Source organism: Embiotoca jacksoni, unplaced genomic scaffold (genome assembly GCF_022577435.1).
Source record: "Embiotoca jacksoni isolate LCO1_2020_lvr unplaced genomic scaffold, fEmbJac1.0.p SCAF_3, whole genome shotgun sequence".
Classification (NCBI taxonomy): domain Eukaryota; kingdom Metazoa; phylum Chordata; class Actinopteri; family Embiotocidae; genus Embiotoca; species Embiotoca jacksoni.
Window position 1 is genome coordinate 987,820 of NW_027185381.1, and position 12,180 is coordinate 999,999.

General features: G+C 41.9%; 1 protein-coding gene across 4 annotated transcripts in view; it reads left to right on the forward strand.

The window, feature by feature from the left end:
• Positions 1-7,551: 7,551 nt before the first annotated feature.
• The window catches only part of mgat4c (mgat4 family member C), a 117,065-nt gene continuing 112,436 nt past the window's right edge, over positions 7,552-12,180 (forward strand). For all 4 annotated transcript variants that reach the window (XM_069162752.1, XM_069162750.1, XM_069162751.1 and 1 more), the window contains exon 1: positions 7,552-8,086. The gene's annotated coding sequence lies outside the window, so the exon portion shown is untranslated. The remainder of the gene's footprint in view (positions 8,087-12,180) is intronic.

Genomic DNA, 12,180 nt, shown 5'->3' on the forward strand with positions numbered 1-12,180 from the left:
GTTACCAAAATAAAACAGGAAATGAAGATGAAAAATCTGAAAGGAAAGAGAGACAAAAACCAAATGACAAGAAAAACACAGACGACTAAACAATGAAAACAGACTGGATGAACAGTGACACATAGTTTCAAAGGTATAAAAATGTATACATATACATTTATTATTTCATATTTTATTCATCTTATAGTAGATGATTATGCATCTTCCATATCTATATAAATAAAAATGTTATTGAGTTGGAGCTGTAGTTAACTTGTTTGCCAGAAGTGTATTTAGATAAGATAATAATATATAGTAAGTAATACATAATAAAAAAAAAGTAAGTAATACATCATAAAAAAAAGTAAGTAATACATAATAAAAACATATGAATATTCATACTATATGGTTATTAAAATATAGAAACTACTGACACGTAGAAAAAATTGTGTTGCCACAATAGAAAGTTGAATGTAAATATACATTTAAAGGATTAGTGAGAAGTTTTTGAGTTTAAATTCTCGTTCTCGGAGTTGGAATAACCTGTAGCCCCCATAATTCATGACTCTGATTCAGCAGCTTTCATGCATGTTGCCTTTGGACCTTCACACACTCATTTGAATAAAGAGGACAGCCAAAGAATCTTAAAATAATCTACGCATCCTTCCTTGTTTACTTGCAGCAGTCTAAACACTGTGGCACGCTCGCAGTGTGACAGTCGCCCGGGGGAGCCGCCTTGTGTTTTATGCATTCACACAAACCTGTTGCTGGTCCTTTACAGCAGCCTCTTACATAATACATGTGGAGTGGAGCAGAGGGAATAACACCGACCATAGCAACGGTACCAGCAACCGTCACCAGCAGCATCGCTGTAGATGATAAATGTGCCAAATGTGAGCATAAACTTATTCATGAAGTTTGATATAATGATCTGTGATCACCAAGGGACGCTCCTATTAAAGTCTGACATTAAATAAACATAATGCTGCGCAGCAGGAATATTTTTGTGTTTTATGTTATTTCTCAGATTTATTATGCTCCCCCTCCCCCCAGTAGAGGGGTCCTGGCAGTGATGTTGGAATAGACTACTGACGAGACAATTTATGTTTAATGCTATTTTATAAGAGCACAGGGACACTTCTCACAGAGGCTTACTCTGATATGGTGCCATCTTTCCTGTTCAATTTTGTTTTGCTGACTGGATGTTTCCGACAAATTCACCTGAGGTCTCAGCAGTACCGTTGAGATTCAGCTCCAAACCAAAGAAAATTACTACTTCCCCCCAAATCATACTGGAGCGTCTCCACTTAACAAAACTACCAGACGGTGCCCATGTTGTATGTACTCAAGTCATTTTGGGCCAGCTGTAAAATTGAATATGCACTGAAAACCCTGATAAGTTACCAGAACTCAAAACAATTAATGCAACTGATTGCCTCAAAACGTTTAAGTTGATGAATTTCAAAGTCAACTGTTTTCTGAATTTTAATATTTGGAGAACATCCTAATTAAAGTTTTTATTAGGTGAACTTAAATATTGTAAGTTACAGGGACTTAAAGTTTCTACTCACTTCTTCCATGAGATTAAGTTTATAGAACTTAAAACAATATGTACACAAACACTTTATTTTATGTTAACTCAACATGTATTAGTCCTTTTAGTCATGTTTTAAATTAAACATAAGTCAAACACTTTCACTTATTAACACGCAAAATCATGCGACTCAAAACTTAAAATCTTTGCAGCAACTCATTGCCTCAATTACATTGAGTACAACTAACTTAAAAGTTTGAGTCAATATCTTCTATCATACAGTATTTTCTTGTTCTCTCTAATTTAACAGGTAATGAAGAAAAACCCAGACGAGTGGATCCAAATGCAACACGCTCACAACGGAGAAAATTTAAGACATCTATTGAAAACTGAAAAGATGATGGACACAAGGTCAATGGTGGAGGAGAGGAGGTCACTGGTGATTGTGACTGACTGTAGGCGGAGCCGCCACACACCTGACGAGCTGTAGGCGGTGCCGCCACACACCTGACGAGCTGTAGGCGGAGCCTCCACACACCTGACGAGCTGTAGGCGGAGCCTCCAAACACCTGACGAGCTGTAGGCGGAGCCTCCACACACCTGACGAGCTGTAGGCGGAGCCGCCACACACCTGACGAGCTGTAGGCGGAGCCTCCAAACACCTGACGAGCTGTAGGCGGAGCCTCCACACACCTGACGAGCTGTCGGCGGAGCCTCCACACACCTGACGAGCTGTAGGCGGAGCCTCCAAACACCTGACGAGCTGTAGGCGGAGCCGCCACACACCTGACGAGCTGTAGGCGGAGCCTCCAAACACCTGACGAGCTGTAGGCGGAGCCTCCACACACCTGACGAGCTGTAGGCGGAGCCTCCACACACCTGACGAGCTGTAGCCACAACCACAATAAAACACACAAACTGTGTTCAGAATCGCATACTTTTTTCTTCTTTGTTTTGTGAATTGTGTGTGTGTGTGTGTGTCTGTGTGTGTGTGTGTCTGTGTGTGTGTGTGCTGCAGCGGAGGACAGACACCTGTCCACCTCTGCTCACACGTGTTGAGAGCATGGTCTTCTCAGACAGATTAAAAAATAAATTAAATTAGCTGAAATGGGCACCAAATATAATATAAAGCAATATAATAGAAATAAACTGTATTTCTGGGAAACAGTGGTTGATTGATTTCATGTGTAATACAGCCTGACAGTTCTGCATAATTGTTTCTAATATGGAAACAATAAATTCAGTGGAAATATACATTTAAATGTTGCTTACTAAATCCACAAAATAGTTCAATTTAATTCAAAATGATCAGTTTACTTAACTCAAAAGGAGAAAAATGTTACAGGAACTCGATGTTTAAATTAGTAGAATTTTTATTTTTACTGCTTAATCTATTTAATTATTTTGAGCTAGATTTTGGCATACGAACGATTAAAATCTGGATTAATTTTGTCTATAAATATTCCTGCAACTTCTTTTGGGAATATTTCTACCTCAAAGTAAGGAATAGTTGAAATCTGAGATTAGGTAATAGAAAGTATTAAAACTGAACTGCACTTTTCATGTTGGCAATTACGAATTTATTTCTCTTTCTGATAACCGCCTTATACATACAATATTTAGTAGTCATAATTATGAGCAAAGAGGAAGTAAGGTGTCATTGTTATAGAGGCACAGAGTTGCAGGGAGGTCGGAGTGGATGGACGGATGTCACATGATTTATCTTTCAGCGAGGGGAGGAGGACTTGTTGGATTGTTCACTGCTCGGCGCTCAGATGACCTGAGGACACCGAAGCAGGTCGGGACGTAAAGCGGAGCTGACACAGGCGTTCGGCTGCCGTGTCGCCGGGGCGGCGGCAGCTATTTCTGGACATGCTCCCATGATTCATTAGGGGCTGTTTGGAGGTCTGACGTGTCGAGATGTGTCATTCCGCTAATTGTCATTGTGACTTACGGTGAGCCCTCTCCAGCCCTGACCTCTCCTCTGACCACGGACTCTTCCAGCAGAGAAGGTTTCCTGCACCTCAGGGAAGGAGAATCTCATCCGGCTCTCGCGTTCAGCTGGACTGCAAACACATTCAAATACTTTCCTGTGCATGGAAACCACATTCTTCCACTGCAGCGATAGTAATCAGCCTGCATTCATAATTTCACTAGTAAATTATGAAGTCTTCCCATATTTGATATTATATATTTCAACACTTTATGGAGCTAATGGTCTTTTACATTTACAAAGAAGTTGGTATTGTTTCAAACATAAATAATTTCCTTAAGCAGCTGTAATCAATATTTTTACAGTAGCAATCAATCACATGATCGCTTGCATGTGAAGACAGGCAGTAGTAGTGACGAACCACAGACTGGATATAAAAGTGTTCGTAGCTTTCAGCTCTGAAAAATGGTTCCGATGCAGAAGAGCTTTAAACTGCAATACCAGCGAGTGCCACTAGAGGTCGGCTCCAAAAAGCCTCCGGCTCCATAGACTCCCATTCAACTTCTCTCATCAAATCCAAAGTGAATAAAATGTGTCCATCAGTTATCTCGGTGTTGTTAGCTAAAGTCACTCCTTCTTATTAGTTTTCTGGAGGTCCATCTGAAAATAATCCCTCATTCATTAGAAAAGAAGATTCAAGAAGACCTGTTTTTGGGGGCGTGTCTGTTTGATTGACAGGCCTGTGGTGCAGTCAGGTTGCAGCTATCAGTATTTGTATTTGTCTCAGGAGTTGGTGAAGACCAAAACATAGCTAAAATGAAAATGAATATTGGACTTGCATTTGTCAGACGGCCAGAAACATGCTCTGCGTCTGAATAAGATCAGAAAACTGTTTGCAAACGTGTTACCCAAACAACATGTAACAGAAGATAAATGATATAGCTGTATTTACATTGTGTTGTACGCTGCTCGTAAGTATCCAAAACAAAAAAACAAAAAAATGAAGTAACGCTATCTTAAAGTTTGTTTTAGTCACTGTCACTCCTAATTAGATCTGCTTCACCTGTTACTGTTGCCATGGTTACCTGCCATCAGAAAGGGAATTTTAAAAAATGCCTAAAATTGTTGATCAGGCTGGTGATTGAGGTGTTTTGCAATTTGAATGAAACCTACAAAGGAAACACCCAATCAGAAGCAATTTTACATGATAACCAATGCAAGAAAAACAAAGAATTATGTTTTTGAATTAAGACAATTCTGTGTTAGACTTAATTTTGTATGTATGCTACAGTCATTTTAGTTGATTTGGTGCATTTGTTTTGTCTCTGACACTTTGAATTTTTACAGCTTACCTTTCTGTATCTTATCTTAAACCTATGAAGTAAATATTCATCATCTGTTTCTGACATACGCTGGAGCGACTCTACTAAAACAAAAATAGCCCCAACATGTACAGAGCAGCAGTTCTGGAGTAGATGTACACTTTTTCACCTGATTTCTGCTGGGAATGAGCCAGATTATGAATATATGAATGAACTCCTGCCCAACGCAAAAATATTCCTGCCTGTCCTCTTATCAGACTAACCTTTCCACATCTTCTCCACCACTGACAGCCCTGATATGATTTATGGAAACAAATTTGACTGAATATAGATGGGCCAGTGAGCTACAGCGCTCGGTACCGAAAACTAAATGTTCACATCAACAATGACCCACTGATAAATGTTATAACGAAGACATTTTTAACGCACATTTACATCCCAATATTATTCAGGAGGCTCAAGGTTTCCATTTGGGGCATGAAAACACCATTTCCCATCTGGCATAAGCTCCCATCACGATTATGTGTCTCACATCTCCCAGGATATCCTATTTAATGTTATTTTGTGGTCACACTAAATTCTCTTTGCACAATATTATCCAAAGTATTCAGCTTAATTATGTATGCTGGAGTATTTGTGATTAGGATATGAATATGCATAAAAACAGCTTAGCCCAAATATGACCTCAGCTGGAGCCTGAGCCAGTATCCAGTGTTCCCTCTGAGTGACTGCGCTCACTGGTGCAATGTCATTTTCCCTGAAATCTTCCAATAAGCTTGACTTAATAGGCCCACCATGGAAACGTGTGATTAGAAACAGACTGATGTTTTTCATGCTGCGTCTTTCTTTACTGATTCATGCTCACCATATCAAAGTCACATTTTATGGAGGATTCATTCTGTGGTTACACACATTGGACACTGGGAATTTTCTACAAACCCTGTTTCCAAAAAAGTTGGGACGCAGTGTAAAATGTGAATAATAAAACAGAATGCAATGATTTGCAAATCACATAAACCCATATTTAATTGAAAATATACCAAAGACAACATATCGAATGTTGAATCAGAGAAATTATTTTGTTATATTAAAAAAGAAGTGCTTTTTTTAAATTTGATGCCAGCAACACGTCTCAAAAAAGTTGTTTCAGGGGCAGTCTTGATGCAGCGTCCATGATTTCCAAACAGAATCTCAGATTGTGATCCATCAGACCTCAGGACAGTTGTCCACTTCACCTCAGTCCATCTTCAATGATCTCGGTCCAGAGAAGGCGGCGGTGTTTCTGGATCATGTTTCTATCTGGTTTCTTCTTTGGAGAGTTTTAACATCATTTGTGGACGCAGCGATGAACTGTGTTCACAGACGATGGTTTTCACAAGTGTTCCTGAGCCCATGCACTGATTTCCACTCCAGAATAGTGTGTTTTTAATGCAGTGCTGCCTGAGGGCCCGAAGATCACCACCATCCAATATTGGATTGTTGAACTATTTTCCCACCCAGTCTTTCACAGAGTGGTGAACCTCTCCCCATCTTCACTGCTGAGAGACTCTCTGTTGCCAATTAACCTAATTAGTTGTGACATGTTTCACCAGGTGATTTTTTATTTTATTATATTCAACTTTTCCAGTCTTTTGTTGCTCCTGTCTCAACTCCTTTGAAATGTGTTGCTGGTTTTAAATAAAAAATGAGCAGATATTTTTCATAAAGCAATAAAATGTCTCAGTTTCAACATTTGACATGTTGCCTTTGGTCTAGTTTTAATTGAATATGGGTTTATGTGATTTGCAGAGTTTCAAAGCTCTAATTAAAAATCAATTACTGGGTTTAACGGGAGCATATCACATTTTTTTGGTGACTTTCTGTAATTAATACACTATCATGGTGTGAGAGGTCTGTTAACACCGACTACCTCTTGTCATGATTTTTTTTTGTGCTTGCCAAGACACATACAACAGAATGGACTTTTTTCAGTATATGCAATATAGTTCAAATCTATTAATAATTAGGCAGCATTTAAATGTTGAACAGTACACGGTGGTATTGGTTTTATTCAATGTATATGATGTTTGGTTACTGAAACTATCACAATGCATCATATTTTATAACACTGCTTAAAAAATTGTATGTAAAGTTTTTATTTGCGACAGTTATTTATGTCCAATATTCACCTCTGAGGATTATAAAGTAGCATAAAACACAAGAATGTACATAATTACTTTGCAGCGGTGGTTTTGCCTCACCTTTACTACCTTTACTGATGTCTTGTTTTTACTGCTAACAGGTGGTCTGACTGAGATAAAACTGTTTTTCAGAACAGAAGTAAAGACAGAATTAAATTTGGTGCGGCGCTGCCTAATCTGGGCTCCGGGTCCTGAAGAGGTTTCGAAGAGGTCCCTGTCAAAATGAAGGTGGGTTCCATTTCCCTCCGGCTGTTATTGGCCCTTCGACAGAACAGAAAGGCAACAAAAGCCTTTGAAAGGGTCCCTGGGATGAAACCTCCATTAAGTCCGGCAGACCTCGATTTGGTCTCAATTGATTTTTTTGACATAAAAGTTTGGGGAGCCTTTCTTTAACTCTGTCAGGGGTTGCCTCTCAAACCGGGAGCGCCCTGAAGCATCTTTTCTAAACTAATTGCTTTTATTTGTTAATCTCCTCCCAGGGGGGCCGCGGATGAACGTGCGCCCCTGTTGGATCCTTTCAAATCTTCTCCGCGCCCCTGAGCTGGAGGGTTACAGCCCCTGAGCGTGTCTCATCTTCAGCTGCATCCTGAAGAAGATGCACTCTGTCTTGTGATGACAGGTGAATCCAGGACCGCTCGTGCCACGCATGCACCGTTGGAGCGCACGAGCTCGAGTCGCACCGCCCTCCTGCCCGCCTGCTGCCGGGAGGAGCAGAGGAGAGCAGAGGAGGAGCAGAGGAGGAGCAGAGGAGAGCAGAGCGGAGCTTGGCGCCACGACTCACGGTACCGCAGGGATGTCACAGCAATGTTTCACAGCGAGAAACGCCCCGTGAAATCCTTAAAGTTTGTCTGGTGTGAGCGCTGAAAGCAGCGAGCGAACCGAACCGAACCGAACCGAACCGGGAGGAGGAGGAGGAGGAGGAGGAGGTAACCGGTCGGCAGCGGCAGACATCTCGGACGGTGCCCGCCGCCTTCCCGGGCTGTTGTTCGCAACCACGAAGCGCGTCGGAGCCGCTGTCCGCATCACCCCCCATCAGAGAGAGAAACAAAGATAAAGAGGTGGTTTCTACCCCCCACCCCCACCCCCACCCCCCCGCTGACAGCCGCAGCTGGACCCCGCAGAGCCCGCGGACGTGGAGGTGAGTCCAGATGTCGTGTTTGCGGGATGTTGGCTGGGCTGAGTTGAGGTGATGCTTGCTGAAGGACTCAGGTAAAGGCCACGTGGTTCGGCTGATAACTGTGCCGGCGCGCGCGTGTTCTGCTTCTCCTGAAGCTGTGCGCAGCGTGTCACCTCGATGGAGAACCCAGTCACAACTTTCTGCACGTTACAGCCTCCCTCACCGCACCGGCGTCACGGCGCGGCGCGGCGCGGCACGGCGCGGCACGGCACGGCGTGTCTGATGGCATCACAAATGCAATAAGTCACAGTCAGAGCACGTGCGTCCAATTTCTGTCCAACCCAGCGACCAGGTAGCACCACAGAAGAAGAACCCAGGTCTTTAACAAGCTCTGTGTGATCACAGTTTCAACTCTGAGCTTTGTTATAGCATCATATTCTCATCAATTAGTGCTGGAATTATGAATGAATGAGCGAAATCTAACAGAAGATCAATACACTGTTTACATTCATTTAAAAACAAATATTCGACTTATATTTACTGTTTTTGTATTAGAAATTATTGTTGCACATTGTTTTGGTTTTGGGTTATTGTTTGGATCAAAAAATCTATTTGTTGAAAGACATCTTGTACCATCTCATTATGCGTGTCCTCTACTTTCTGACATTTCATCGACTTAATGAATAGTAGTTAAATCGAAGGAGCTCTCAGTAGCTTACGTAATAAAATATTCATTAGCTGCACCAAAACAGCACGTATCCCACAAAAATAACCGAACTGAGCCTTCGGGGCCGTCTCAAGTTACTGAGTGACATCGGTTCTCTGAGTGTCAGAGAAGAGAGCAGCAGAAAAACACAAGCAGAGTGTTGAGTTTGAAACGTGAGCAGCTCCTCTTCAAACCGTGACATCCACAGTATGAAGAAAAAAACATGTGAAACGATGTCACCGACAGTTCGGCATCACCAACGGCACACATTGTCCTTAAAGTCGCTGAAGAATTGCATCATGTGCCGGAGCCGCTCGCGTCCTGCGGTGCGAGTGACAGCTCCGTGGCTCATCCGAAAGGCCGCGAGTAAAACAGCAGCTCATTACAAGAGCAGCAGCTCGGTCTTCCTCTGGCGGGAGGCCGGCGGCTCGTCGGGGGTCAGCGAGGGCCGAGCGTCCCCCTGGAGGGCAGCTTGTTACCACAGCGCTCTGAGAAACCGCCGTTTGGAAATGAATTCATTTTCACTGACAGATCGAAGACACGTTACATGAGTCGGGATGAAACTCCCTGTTGTGTTCATCACAGTTTCAGTTTGACACGTTCTTTTTTTGGAGGCCTTGAATGAGACAGAAACACGTCTGATCTCCTCACGACAGAAAACCGTTCGTAGGACACTTCGCTAAAAAAAGAAAGTGAGCGCTGAGGTCCTGAAGGAGACGCTGCTCCGACCGCCTCTCGTCCTCACTGTTCGCCTGAAAGAAAGTTGTGAAAGATGCATTTCTGATTATGCAATGTACAATATCGTGTGTGTCACCCGCTGGTTAAACAGTGTGTGAAATAAAAAGCTCAGCCACCCGGAGGAGAGCTGAGAAGTTCAGGCCATGAGCAGTCTGTCCCTCCGTGTCCAGATACACCCATTAAACAGAACAAACCGTCTTTATTCACGTTAGTTCATCAGTACTTTATTTGGACTGTTTTTGTAAAAGCAGTGATGAGTTCCTCTGATGAAAGCTGTGAATTGAATATTCTGTGAAGCATTGTTTTTATTTCAGCTTTATTTTGAGCAGTGACAAAAACAAGACAAAGACGAGCCTCCCACACATCATCACACCATCAAACGTCACGTCGCTCATAGAAAATCATTTTACAAATGTCTTGGCCGCCTGTTTTCCTGCCACTTCTTTCTTTTCATGTATGACTTTATTTATTTTACATCGTTTTTAGCCTCCGCCTTGTTCTGGATCATCAAAACAACGAGGAGTTGTTGGCTTTTTGTACATTAAAATCATGAATAATGAATAATGAAATAGGAAACAGTCAGTGACATGGACATCCTCTCCATCCAGCCGCACTCTTTGCTGTCCGTTGGGCTGCTGTGTGTCTGGTGGAACCAGGCAGATCTGTGTGAGGACGACAAAGGGGCCAGCATGCTTTTTATTTCCCAGCTAAAAAAAACAGCAGACTCTTGAATAGAATGAGTCATACTTTGAGATTCACTCACACTGTACGAGTGATTTAAATAAAGCCATTTTTCTTTTAAAGGATGGAGAGAGGCTGCGTGCTCAGGCAGAACGTAAACCTTAAAAAAAAAAGCTCTAATCCTTCATACTTCCTGAATGGAATTACATGCAGGCTTATTTCTGCTGCCGTGCCACCGTTAACACGGAGACGAGGTGGGAACGTCCGTCTGAGGAAGACATCCACACTCCTAATTCATCCAAACCTCTTATTTATTTTCCCCAAAATGTTGCGTCACTCGTTCTCTGTTTCAGCTTGTTTTAAAAGAGCTTTCTAGAATCAGCAGGTGTCTCGCTGAAAAAGCTGGAAGGATTTTCCAATTATTTTTTATTTTTTTTAAGAAGACATTTGCAGATGCAGTGAACTTTGAGCTGCCGCAGACACTGATGAGTGCCACAGAATCCACTCAGGTAGTCCGGGCAGTCGCTCACTTGATTTAACCGTGAAAGGTTAGACAAATGCCACAAATAATTGTTGGTCTGCCTCTTGACCGCGCTCTTCCCTCCATGTTGATTTTCTGAGGTGGCGGGTCACCGACGCCTCAGAATCTATTGAGCACGAAGGATGTGTGCGTCGGAGAGCGAAGGCCGAGATCCGATCTCGGGTCTGTTCAGACTAACGACCTCGTTACCGACTGACTTCCTGAATGAGTGAAAGAACGGACCGGACTTACAGCACGATCAGCGGCGATGCCAAGATGAGCAGAGGAAGGAGATGAAACACTCCAGGCGGGAACCCAGACTGTATTCATACACTCGGAGATGCATTGAGGTTGCTGTCAAGTGCTTAGCTGGTTCAGTGAGCCTGCTGATGCAAAGCCTGAATATCATGTTTATTAAGAGAGGGGGGGGTTAATGTTCAGCCCCATATGCTCAACATACGTTTTCTCTTCTACTCGAGCGAAGCAGAATGAGTCCGAGTCGGCTACCAGTGTGTTTTAATTGAGTTCACCTTGAATGCCAGCAGCTGTTGTTGAAGTTAGCATGGTAACTTTTTCTTAACTGCAGCAGGGAAATTATTCATTAATGATTTTCAGACTTTATACTCTCGGTACATTTTCTATCCAGTTTCACCTGAGTTTCATTTGTACAATATGAGCTGCATTAAGGAACGTAACGGTCCACCTCTAATGGCAGACGAGCACCGCTGACGTCTTTGTTCGGTGCGAATGCTCGGCAGAGATCTGACTGAACGACTGCAGATGGAAAAGTTGGTTATGTAAGAAACTGTCAGACTTTCTGTATCGTGTTTTTGAAGGTAGGATCAAATCTAGCAGGGACAAAAGAGTATTACAATCTTATTAGATATACCTGCAGATGCATTTAAGTGTTTTAAAACATCAGTTTTATACTAAATACTTTAGTTTTGAATTAGTATCTTTTGTTGCTTTGAATATCTAATACAAAATTACTACTATAAACTTAACATTGATAAATCACAAATTGCTCCATATACCTGGAATATACTGCAAAACTAGTCATCAGTTTGTCTTGTTCAGCATGTCATCTGCTCCTGTTACAGTTAATGTTGTGTAATAGCTGCTTCATTTTTTATTTTTAGATTTCTGCTGTACCAGTTTATTAGCACTGTTTGTGTGTTTTTTTGCTTCCATGGATGAACTGAATTCTAATCAAACATCAACATCATTTTGGTACAAAGATGAGAAAGTAGCACCGTTTTTTTTTTTAAATATTCTTTGAGGTGGTTTTTAATTCAGTCAAAGTTTTGCCAACTTTTTGAAGTATATTTGGAAAAATAAATTGTGTGGGTGCTTGATACTGAACATCAGTGGATGTTTATTTTATTAATGCGAAAGTTTTGTATTAAAAAGCAAAATTCTCAAAACAAGTTATACCATCATTTTGGCATATTTCAAACTGTAGCAGAGCTG